This window comes from Centruroides sculpturatus, unplaced genomic scaffold, assembly GCF_000671375.1.
Source record: "Centruroides sculpturatus isolate CEXI.00-Female unplaced genomic scaffold, Cexi_2.0 scaffold296, whole genome shotgun sequence".
Classification (NCBI taxonomy): Eukaryota; Metazoa; Arthropoda; class Arachnida; order Scorpiones; family Buthidae; genus Centruroides; species Centruroides sculpturatus.
Genome location: NW_019384990.1, coordinates 238,180 through 251,676, shown reverse-complemented (window position 1 = coordinate 251,676; position 13,497 = coordinate 238,180). Strand labels below are relative to the sequence as shown.

At 29.8% G+C, this 13,497-nt stretch overlaps 1 long non-coding RNA gene across 1 annotated transcript; it reads right to left on the bottom strand.

Moving 5' to 3' along the window:
• Positions 1–8,717: 8,717 nt before the first annotated feature.
• On the bottom strand, positions 8,718–9,267 carry LOC111633003. Its single transcript, XR_002757991.1, has 3 exons — positions 9,171–9,267; positions 9,018–9,044; positions 8,718–8,870 (listed from the first exon to the last, which is right to left on the bottom strand). It is a non-coding gene; the product is annotated as an uncharacterized LOC111633003 (long non-coding RNA).
• Positions 9,268–13,497: the final 4,230 nt, after the last annotated feature.

Here is a 13,497-nt window from a genome sequence, read left to right as displayed (position 1 = left end):
TAAAGTTTCACTTAATTGAAATTATTATTTTTACTAATTTTCTAAATTATATTAATTATTAAAATAATTAAATTAAAGTACATTACAGAATGTTTTCATTAATAAAAACTAATTGTTTTGTTAAGAAAATTGTAAAATTAATTGAAAACAAGCGTTACCTTTCTAATTATTAGAATTAAAGAAAATAATTAATATATTCCTTCCTTTATATTATTATTCTTTAAATGTTTTAGTTCTAATTAACATGGATAATGTTTCATCTTCAATAAAATTCACTCAGATCTTCCCTCATTCTGTCTGAGAATTAAACGAGGATCCTATTATTTTTATAATGAGATTATGTATTATTAATGTACTAAAACAAGAGACTTACAAGGAGTTTATAAAGCTTATTATTTAAGAATTTAAATAAATTATTAAATATACTTTTACTTATTTAATACATATAATTATTATAACAATAATTACAATGATAGAGAGAGCCAAAAGAGGAATTTGATCCTTGGCCTTTCATCCTGTGTGTCTTTAATACAAAAAAACATAACACCAATCTAATAAAAGGTTAAAATTTCTTTTGATAAAAATCAAATATTATTTGTTTTATCGATTTTATTTATAATTTTTTTATGCTTCTTGGAGAGAAGTCCACATTTGTAACTGGCTTAAGCTTTATCTGACCTCTTTCACATTGTTTAAATGCATGTATTAATGCATACATATCAGCAGCGTAACTAGAACGGATGTTAGGAGGGTCCGAATTTAAACGTACGAACCTATATTCACTCCTGCGCCCAGTGGATAGGCAAGAAAAGTAATTTCTCACCAACAGGGGGTCTTAAACCAATCTTATATAAACTCATTACTGTATTAAGATTATCGAAATTTAAATTTGGGCCATATCTGTGGGCTTTAGATTGCCGGTATGGCTCAGTCGCGCGGTTCAATGGAGCAGTGCAGAACTTAAAACCTGTAGAGATCGTGTTAAAAAACGAAAGACACCCGGGGATTCCTCAAAAATTCTTCCGAAAAAAATGTTTGAAGTGAACACTGTACATACATGAGGCCCCCTAATTCAAATTCTCTCGGGCCTCCGTGAAGCTATAACGCTCCACTGCCTATACCATTTTGAATGAAGAGTAAAATCTTAGATACTGTATGTATAAAGATCGGACGTACGTAAGCATTGTGTTTACAATACAGAACTTATAACAACAGTCACCACCACCTGTAAAGAGAGGCCATCTTTTAGGAACTTTATTAACAAGTATGCATAAGAATAACCTCCAAACAACGGCAATTTTTATACGTTTCTCTTAGTGGTCGTTGTATGGAGGTTGTAGTTTTTTAATTCCAAAAAACCCGTTAAAATGTAGCGAATTTTTAAAGGAGTTTTATAATTTAATTTAGTAGATTAGAGTAATAATTTGTAGAACGATGTAGAAACTGTTGCATGATCATTAACGTTACATTTGTTAACGGTCATATAATAACACTAAGTGATTACTACTGACTCGTCTAGTGGCAAGATTAAACTAAAGATAAACGAATTAAACTGCTGATGCCCGTTATATCCTTATCACAAACTATTTAAGAGGTAGGAAATTTCCTAATTTACAACGCTAAAATGTTATTCTAACGGAAGAAAATAATTTAAAATAATCATTATATACAATATGTTTAAGTATATTTAAATTACATTTGAAGACGAAACTTCAATAAACAGACATAGTAATTCAACCCTTAAGTATAATAATAATGAAGAAAGCACAGTTATAAAACCAACAATCAAATGACAAACGAACGTTTTTAGTACCTTAATGGTAATAAGTTCAAAGCCTAAACATTTAAACACTGCAACAATAAATCATTTTTTGACATCCACACAAAATGTTTATTCTTCAAATCCTGCTACAAAGTATATTCAAACAGTTCAGAAAATCCAACTAATGAAGAAGAGCCAAATCTTCCTGAAAGTCCAGTCGCTGAAGAGGAATCCTCTGAAAATCAAACTACTGAAAATCTTACTAAAGAGGAATCAAATTCTTCTAAAAATACATCTATACTGAAAGACCTAACTTTATCGAACATCCTACTAAAGAAGAATCAAATTTCTATGAAAATTCCACTTCTGTGGAAAAATCAAACCATCTGGACATTTAATTACTGAGGAAAAGATTATTCCCTCTGAAAATCTACAAAGGGTTTGGATGACCAGGGATTCGAATTAGAGCGATCGTACTGTAATGGGTAAAAGTCAAATTCCATCAGAAATCCCAAGTACAGATATGATAATGATATGGAAACTAGAAAGACGGTTCTCTGTGTTAAAGATCCACAACAAAATCTTGTGAATCTTTAAGATAGATGAACCAAATTTTTAGTACTTTTACAGTAGAGGATATAATTAATTTTCTACTCTTACATATGATATGATCTATAACAAAAAAGGTAAATTCTATTTGATAAACTGAACCGAAATTATTTCCGAATTTTCATTTAAAAACAGAAAATTACTAAAACTTTATCAAGAGTAAAACTTTTTAATACTAAACAGAGAAGAGAAGAGGTAAAGAGAAAGACAAATAAAAGAAAAAGTGGAAGAGGAAGAAATGGAAGAGGAAAAGGAAGAAAAGGAAGAAGAAGAAGAGAGAGTTGAGAAGAAAAAAAGAGGAAAACAGAAGTGGAGGAGAAGGAGGAGGAAGAAGGGAAGAGGAGAAGTCAGAATTAAAGATACAAAACTTAAAGTACGTCATGTAAGAACGAATTTTGTTTGTAACTTATAACAAAGTTATAATTTAATATATAAAAATGTCTTTTCTCCTTCTTCTATTTACTCTTTTTCTACATAATGACTTTTCTTAAATATTATTTTTGTTTCTCAAACTGTCTAAATTATACCATTCTTCTACTCTTTACTTCTCTATTTTTTAACTCTTAAAACATTATCATCAATTATCAGTAGTGTATTTTTAAAGAAAAATCGTTAATTCGAAACATATATAATTGACTCTAGCTTTATGATCTCGTATATACAGTATTTCATGATTGTAATGTTATTTAGTGATATTATATATATAAGAAACTATTACTTTTTATTAATAATAAATAAAACAGGTATAGTTTATATTAAGTATTGTATCGATTTATATATGACACATCACATAAAAATAGATCCTGATATAAAAATAAACCTTTATATATTGCACTGTTCTGTTATTTATTAAGCATTTAGTGTTTACGAGAATAAAAGTATAATAACATATATTTAGGAATGCCTTTCCCTTAAACATTAAGATTAATTTAAACTTAAAAGCAGGGCATACCAGACTCTTCTTAGGACCTCATATCTTTGTTTTATTTCTATATAATGCAACTATAAAGAGATTAAACAGGGCCTCAAATTGTATGTCCACACAGTTTAAATACTAATTTTACGCTATTTTCTACATGTTTACAGACTTCTTCCTTCATTTTATACGTTTAATTTAATAGGTAACGTTATTGTATATCTTTATCTCATCTATTAAAAAAGGTAATGGGTTTTGTGGTATCGAATTGTGATGAAAAATATCAATTCATCACATCTGTAAAGCCATGAACCTGATCGAATTTCCGATCAGGACAACAAACTAAACAGTTGTCCATCGACAATGCGATTCTATCAGTTTAACTGGATATCGATTTTATCTGTAAGATCTACAGCATCGAAAAAGTGATCAAAACTTTGCAGTAGAACATTTATCGTAGTGTTTATCACCCCATTATAGCCAGAAAAAAACACATAGGCCTATACATTTCTTGAAAATGAGTCCTCCACTTCCCATTCTCATCAGATTCAAGGTCGATTAGGTATATCACACAATCGACTTTCCTACTGAAGAGAAGAATAATGAATATATTGATTTAAGCAGAGAATCGTTTAAAATATTAAATGTTAATCCTTTATCATTAAGGATTAATCCTTAGCTTTCTTGGCCATTCTAGTGTATTATAGTAACTTAGTAAAAAGGTACGTGGTTAAAGTATTTCGAATATTTCTATCTTCAAATGTTTTTCCTACATCTTTCATTATTTTAAATAATTCTTAGAAGTTTTCTTTAACTTAAAACCTTCCTTATTTTAGACATTTTTGCAAGTATTCTTGAGCTGAGCCTAAACCTTATGTCTTCTTTTTGTTTTGAGTCTTGTTCTTTTCGTGCTGAGCCTTATATCGTCCTTATATCTTCTTTTATTCTGAGCCTTATATACTGTTTTTTATTCTGAGCCTTGTTATTTTCGCGCTGAGCCTTATATCTTTTTATTCCGAGCCTTATATCTTCTTTTTATTCTGAGCCTTATACTTTCCTTTATTCTGAGCCTTATATCTTCTTTTTATTCCGAGCCTTATATCTTCCTTTATTCTGAGCCTTGTTATTTTTCCGCTGAGCCTTATATTTTCTTTTCGTGCTGAGCCTTATATCTTTTTATTGAGCCTTATACAGTATCTTCTTTTTATTTTGAGCCTTATATACTGTTTTTATTCTAAGCCTTATATACTGTTTTTATTTTGAGCCTTGTTATTTTTCCGCTGAGCCTTATATTTTCTTTTCGTGCTGAGCCTTATATCTTTTTATTGAGCCTTATACAGTATCTTCTTTTTATTTTGAGCCTTATATACTGTTTTTATTCTAAGCCTTATATACTGTTTTTATTTTGAGCCTTGTTATTTTTCCGCTGAGCCTTATATTTTCTTTTCGTGCTGAGCCTTATATCTTTTTATTGAGCCTTATACAGTATCTTCTTTTTATTTTGAGCCTTATATACTGTTTTTATTCTAAGCCTTATATACTGTTTTTATTTTGAGCCTTGTTATTTTTCCGCTGAGCCTTATATTTTCTTTTCGTGCTGAGCCTTATATCTTTTTATTGAGCCTTATACAGTATCTTCTTTTTTATTCTGAGCCTTATATACTGTTTTTATTCTAAGCCTTATATAGGCCTACTGTTTTTACTCTGAGCCTTGTTCTTTTTGCGCTGAGCCTTATATTTTCTTTCTGTTCTAAGCCATGAAAATAAAACTATTAACTTTACTATACTAACACTATAATCAAATTTTTATTTAATGGAAATAAATAATTCAATTAAATATTGTTATATATTCTTAATCATACCAAAATAATAAAATATTTATTGTATTTTTGATTATTTATAAATGTTATATAACGATAAAATATATAAAATAAATAATAATAAAATAACAATTCATAAAAAATTTATTTTTCGATTATATTTAAAATTTTTAAAATTTTTAAAAAATTATTGCAATATTTTACTTATAAAATTCGTTTTAGGTGGAATTACATAAAATAAAATGACTTGAAATTATTTAATCATATTATTATACAAATAGTATTATATTCATCCATTAGATGGCGCTCTTTGTCAATATAACGAAATTTTATTGATTTTAACGTAAATGTTCGTGATTTATTTTTAAAATTAGTGCTTTCTGTTAAAAATGTATACAGTTTTAATTCCTAAATTATATTGGCTTATATAAATAGAAAAATGAAAATAAAATGAAGGTTTGAGGTTTGATGGGATGATGCAAAGAAACACGTGGGCACGTGTTGCTTTGCCTCATCCCATCATCTGACCTTTCCTCAGGAGGGACGTCTCCTGTAGGACTTTCTAAGAGAAACTGGCACACTATTTAGATGTTAACACCCCTGATACAGAATATAAAATGTACAGTACCTGTACTCAAAGAATGTACATTCAGCACATCGTGTAACGTGCATAACTCCTTAACCGTTTGATGTAGGTTATAAAAACTTTCAGCAATCATTTCCTTGTGAAATTCTGACCCTAAATCATGTATCACACGACCCACTTCTCATTTACAGTTGCATTCAATATGGACACCAAGATGGCGGCCGTGCGTGTAACACGCATCAATCTGTTTCTTTTTGGTATAATGTGTTCATGATATGAGCAAATAAACGTTGGGTACATTCTATATTCTGTAAAAGGAGTGTGTTAAGTGATTTAAGGGCCAGTTTCCTATAGAAAAAACTCCCTTTGGCAGATTTGCTGTTAATAATCAACCTATCGAACCCTCTGGATTCAATCGCGGGTCTTCACAGCGGTAGATTGTAACCTTAACCTTTCGGCCATTTGACGGGCTGATACTTAATACTACAGAAATTATATTTTAAAAAATAATAACTTATTACATTAATTAAAAATACAAATATTATAAAATAAACAACTACAGGAAGAGAATTAAAAATTATGTTATAACATCATCTGCATATACAATTATAGATTTATAATGGATTTATCATTTGTACAATGATAATTCCTAGAAGGCATGTTATCACGTGTACATCTACCGTATAGTACGCACACTATTCGACATTGATGTCATTTTCTAGCTCATACACGAATCAAGTGTAAAGATGGAATGTATAATTTATTTCTACATATTGTCTATAGTTTTAGTTACAGGTAAATTTAAAATTTAAAATAATATTTAATTAATTAAAACTCATTAGATTTATTCAAACGTTTTATGTTTAATTATATATTTGATTAATAGTTTTTAATAGTACTAATCTTTAATATTAAATTGAATATTTTTATATAAATTGTGAGAAAATATTCGTACAAGTTGTGTTTAGTAAGTTCACGTGAGGGTTTGCCACTGGGGAGAACTTTCTATTAAAAAAGTTGGCTTTATTTAGGTGTAGAAAACACAGAAGACATAGCGTTGGTGAGGCTTGAACCCGCGACTCATGTTCAGTGGTTTTATTTACTTCTTTTAGGGATCCAAACACTGGTAATGATACTGTCCTGTATCAGCAGGCTTTGCATTTTACATTGTCACTCTTGAAGCATGTTGGAGTGTTTGGCTATGTGAAACGAACGGGTTTTGGAAAGAATAGCGAGAAGACTAAGTAAAGAAAATTGTGGGCAACATTTAGAGAGGAAGAGAGATCAAACATCAGGACTTGGAAAACAATAGTAAAATACTAGTTCATAAAGAAGATTGTAGGAAGACAATAAAAGATGGAAGACTAACTAATTATGAAAGATGGAAGGTTTTGACTTGGAGGAAAAGATGAAGTATATTAAAACAAGGCATGTTGACGAAGAGGATTAGTGAGAATGAATGTAACTTATAACAGAAAAATAAGTGACTTTCTTCTGGACTTATGAAACAAACAACATTAGGAATTACTCAGAAATGGTACAGGAATGTTCATAAGCAGTTGTTTGCAAATAAACTCATGTACTGATTAATGTTCATGTAATCAGTGTCATGACGGGTAAGGCCTCCCTGACTTTGAACTGATTGAATTGTTTGCTATAAAGCCATTATTGATGTTAATAAAAAATCAATCAGACCATTACATAAGGTTTATCAATCAAAATATTTTATAGTGTATGAGAATATAAAATTAACGTGAATAAATTTTTATATGGATGTTCTAATGTATTATTTTCTTATAGAATTATAAGATATATTAATTAATAAATTTGAGAATAACAAGCAATGTTATTCTTTTAGGGGATGACAGCGCAAGAATCGACGAGCTGTTTGACAGTATAGCACCTGCTAACTGCCAAATTTTCAATAACCGTAAGTTTCAATATACAATAATCATTGAAACCATACTGAAAAATAATTTGGTAATATTAAGTGGTAGAATTTAAAAGAATTTTGTTGCAACAAATAGTATATTGGCAAGTCGCGACTTGTCAACAACCGAATAAGAAAGAATTTATAATGAAATGGAATTCATTGAAGAGTCATTTTATTAGTTTGTGAGTTGAGAATTTGATGATTCATCATCATCAAAGGCTGTTGATATGGCTGGTTTACAAATTAACGAATGAAACTATTTTATTATTCAACTAATAAAGTCATCTGCTATATAAAGAGGGGTGTTACGACCTGCTCAAACATTTGTATTGGAGACAAAGATTTTGGAAATATAAAGAAAAGAAGAATCAGATGCTAACTAAGTTTAGGAGGAGTGAGATAGATACATCATCTTAAGGAACTTTATGAAGATCAGAAATATTTTCGATGTATTTCTAAGGCAAAGAAGCTCATCAGTGATCGAGGGAATAGAATCATTTAACACTGGAAGTTAGTCGTGGGTTCGCGCCTCCGCAATGTGAAGAAAACTCCACATGTCCAGTTTATTAACTGGACATTGTGGAGGTTGTAACACCTAAATTGGGACTAATTTTCCATAGAAAGCCCTCCTTGAGACATCCCTTCGGAAGCAATCTGCCTCCGAAGGGATGTCGCAAATTCTCCCAAATTCAAAGTTGCCTGGACCCCATGAAACTACTCGTATAACGCATCTTAATATAGAATTTAAAAGAAATGATTTATCATCTGATGGTATAGGTTGAAGTAAAGAACTACCCCAGGGGAATCACTGAGCCCTTGTTTGTTTATTCTTTTTATCAATGACCTGCCATAAATTTTTGAAAAGGATGAAAACAGGGCTTTTCTTTGTTATTTTCAATATAAAAGCAATGATCTTGAAAGCAAGACAAAGGAGTATATCGCTCTATTATGAATATATGCGAGATTATTTAGATCTATGATATCGAATGGAGTCGTACAGCACACCTTTACCGAGTATGGAGCTTATGCGATAATTTTGACAAACTAATTGAAATTATTATTAAATAAATAAATAAATAAATAAATATATATATATATATATATATGTAATTTTTTAATATGAATTAACAGCAGTAAGGGAGAAAAAAACTAATGTTAAGGAAAAAAAAAGTGACCACCATCACCTAAAACCATGCTGTTAATCTACATAATTGAATAAGAGGTAATATCAACTGATGCAGATTCTGAAACAAAAATTTTAGCATGCACTATTAGCTAATTTATAGAAAAAGCACAAAAAAATAATATATACACATACAAAAAATAAACCTAATTTAGTGGGTGAATAAATTAAGAAGCAAAATGTAAAAAAAAGAAAAATGATTGCTTACCACAGGATCCTTCTGTCGAATTGTTTCCTAAAAAGTTATGGAAAAAGTTTTCTTTTTTAATGTTTAAATTGTATAAAATAAATATCTTTGTAAATGTTTTTTAAAAAAAAATATCCCTAACTAAATAATATTGATAATTTTAAAAAGGTTTACCTTTGGATTTTTGTTCTTTTTCCTCGGCAGCTGTTAAGTCGGCTCGGAAGAAGATGCGTGCGCTGCTCAAGGAGTAATTAAGCAAGTCAAATTCCTGAAATTGCNTTAGATGTTTGCTTATTTTTAAAGATAAGGGACCCGGGTTTCCTGGGCCCTTCTTTTGTTATAATACTGTTATCATTAATTACTGTCTTGAGATGCGGACACAGTGGCCCTCAAATTCAGTCTTTTTTTCATAAAACTGCAGGGTCTCCCTGAGGGAAATAAATGAATCAAATTGCTCTGAGCCTCAAGAAAGTAGGAGCCCTATACAATGCTTTTTAGTTTACTTTCTTTATTTTAATAATTAGTGTTTTTAGATAAAAAACTAAATTTTGGGACCTTTTTTGTGCTCAAGTCTTAGGACAAAGAAGGTAATGAATGGGTAGAGAAAAATGTATCAATACTTAATGAACCAATTGGTGCGCCAATACACAATAGTAAGAATTACTGTGTATTGATACATCAATTAGTACACCAATAGACAATAGCTGTATCCAATCACCCTTTAATTGAATTTCGTATAGTAGAAAAAGGAGTAATATAATTTTTATATATAATATAATTAAAAATATTAATGATAAATGATATAACTGTATAATTATATGTTTGAATGTAGCGGTGAGAACAATAAATTTTTAACGAGAAACACCAGCGTGACATTTCCGATGTTATACACAGGCAATAAAAGTTTTATTAGTGATAAACACGAACGTTATTTCATTTTATTTCCATTTCTATAATTATTTTCAATAATTTTGTAATATATTTAAGTATGGAATTCGTAATAAAATTTATTTATAATTTAATAAAAATGATTATAAAACAATTATTATTTAAAAAATTAACAGTAGTTATTACTGAATCTAATACGAAAGTCGTAGGTTCGGTTCTCTTCGAAATGAAATAGAAATTTAATCATTATTTAATTAAGCACTTATTAAAATCAGAAAATGGGATTGAATAAGAATGTTACGTGAATCAAATAATAATATACACAAACCTGTAAACAACGGCCACTGACAGGAATATAAAAATTGGCCGTTGTTTAGAGGTTAAACGTGAATTAATGGAAATTGTGATTTTATTGACTTTGACCTTTAAAGGTCATTTTGAAACAATTAATAATTATAATTATTCATTTGTAGTGATTCATGTAGTGTTGTTTTCCTGCTGCATTTTTGTAGGCCATCTTTACAGGTTTATAATTGAAGAAAAGAATAGAATTTAAACTACTGTACTGAAACCCAAATGGCAATTAAAATAATTAATAATTAATATTGTATGTATAAAAAGACAGTAAACGAAACAATGTAAATTGTGAGAAAAAATTATAGCATAAATATTTTGAAATTTTAAATTGGAAATGTATACCGGGCAATCATAATTAAAGAATAGATATTAAGGGCTCGGTATAGGAAGAACTACTAGGCAAATCTCAACCAAATTTGGTATTCGTACTGTACTGAGTATGAGGTTTTGATTTTCGAAAAAAAATTGTTTAAAATTTAGCCGCTAGGGCTAAATTTAGCGCTACTGTCAACTTCATGTGTCTATTACGTACGTATTATAACGAATTTTGGCTTGTATCAAAGAAACAGCGTGTGATCTCATGTAATATGGTAAGAGCAGCGCCAATTTTTCCCTAGGTGCTGAATTTTGAAGTAAATTCATTTTGTCCGGAAATCGAAATCGCATACAATAGGATACCAAATTTGGTGTACCTACTGTCAAATTTGGTGTCCTTACTGTCAAATACTAACTCAAGAACTCTCGACAATGAACCATTCGAATGTGATTTAAATTAAGTTTGACCTATATAAAAAGGCATAGGGATAAATAAATATTGGGTCTTTACAGCAAGTTAAATTATTATATTAACCGCATTCTGCTCTGTATGTTCCAAATTCAATTTTTAAATATGAGTCGTAAGCCAAGTTTAGAACAATGTAATCATCTTTGTTCCAAAAATTTCGCAAAAACATGATTTAAAAAGTGAAGTTAAATTAAATGTATTTATTTAATTAATTTAGTTATCAAATCTCAATTTAAAATTTGCAATGGTTACCAGACTTTTAGGCCACCCTCTAGGTATTTATAAGTCTTTAAATGTGTTCATATATTTCTAGTAATTTGTGAATTTAATATATTTCATAGGTGACTTTNTTTTAAAAAGAATACGTTAGGCTTAACATCGACGAAAATTCAACGCGAAGCGACACGCAACGGAAAAAAATTTCAACATGGGATAGGTTAATATATTTTTTCGTACACAATCGGTTATCCGAAAAACAAGTTATCCGAAGAACCCCATTCCCCAATTGATTCGGATAAACGACGTTCCACTGTATGTGTATTGTTCAATAGGAACATTACTGATATATTGACTTCATTCGTTATTGTATGATATTCAGGAAATAATACCTGTAAAAGTCAAAATCATCTTTTTATGAATTTGGCTTCATTCAAATTGTTTAAGTAGTTTTAAAATTTATAGCAATTCTACAAAACTAACGAAAAGTAGAATGTCAGGTGTAGAACTGCATTATATTAAGCACCTAGTGGGTTATATGCACATACAGTCGACCCCCCATAACACTGTTGATTATTCCGTTTTATATGAATTCCATGTTGTACAAGTCACTTACATTTTACAAATACGTGAGCCGTTCACGACCCATCACACGTATTTGTAAAATCTAAGTGACTCGTACAACATGGAATTCATATAAAATGGAATAATCAACAGTGTTATGGGGGGTGACTGTATAGTTTTTTTTTTGTATGAAGTTACTGAATAATGAAAGAGACATTCTTATATCAGATTTGGCATGGAAGCCATTTTAGTGTAAAATCCCTCATCCTGTTTTTGTCCAACTGATGATGTAGATGAAATTTTCAATTAGTGTTTTATAGATTCACATATTCTACATAAACTAAAAGACTTGTGTTATCTACTTTACTACGTAACAATAAAACTATGTTTCTAGAAGCTACCAGTGGCCGAGTAGATAAAACCACTAAACACTGCTTGTAGTTGGTCGAAGGTTCACGCTGTATCAACGAGCTAGCAGCGTGGCATTTTTTTATTTTTTCTGAAAAGATAATTAATTAAATTTCATTAACTCTTATTTTCAGATAAATATTGAACGGAATATTTCCAAAATTTGTAATTTTTAATTTATAAAAGTAATGTGAAAAATCCAAAAGCTAGTTGTGTAACTTTTCCTGCAAAAACATTTAAAACTGCGTGTGGCATTATCTGTTGTTATATTTTATTTAAAAAAATTTATATAATTAAATATAAAATAGAAAAAAACTTAATTGTAAGAATAAGGATAAGTTTTATTTAAATTATTGTAAAGTTAATAATGAATAAAAATCATTAAGTTCCAACCCAACTTGAGATATTACACATAGTCCCTACAGGCCCTGTATCTCCCCATCTTCTCGATTCTTAAGCACCAAAATTTAATAGCATCAATACCCCTAATACACAAACCTCCATGAAAAATTTCAGAAATTTTCGACATAAAACACAGGAGTTATTAAGCTCCAAAGAAAGTGAACAAAATTGTGCCCCCACATACACACGTGTACATACAACTAACACCCATACATACAGGAAAAAAAACACCCGAATTTTTTTTGCATTTCTCGACGTTTCAAGGTGTCGAGTCCAAAAATGTATAAATCTAGAGGACTGTCAATTGTCATTCTCCAGTATGATGTAGCTTCCCCTTGCGTGGTAGATGCTTCCGGGTCTTATTGGAGAGAAGCTGAAAGTTTAAATGAATAGATGTTGGATATGTCAATCTCTGCTCCTCAATTTTCTGTCGACCCAGTTATAAGAGCCTGTTGTGTTTCTGTTTTGACTGACGTAATCATACGCTATCCACAATATGTATAATATTAGAATTAGAAAATTGTTTCTTTTCAGGATAATCCATCGCCATGTAAAATCCAGTGTGAAGTGCATTTCTTGTGTCCCACCGTACCACCAAAAATATGTACCATAAATAGAAAAAATGGTTCCCCTTGCACCTACAATGTAAATGATTTTAAATGTGATAATAATTGAAATTATATAATAAAATTTAGGATTTTATTGTATTTAATTTTGATTTTTTTTCCAATAGGATGAAAGATCTATTTGTCGCAATGGACTTTGTGGAAATGAACCTAATAACGATCATCAACCTCAAAATCAGCAACGTCTTTGTAGTTCTTGATTCATCCTTCTGTACTCATAAATGTAGAATTTTAATTATATACTAAATGAATTTCA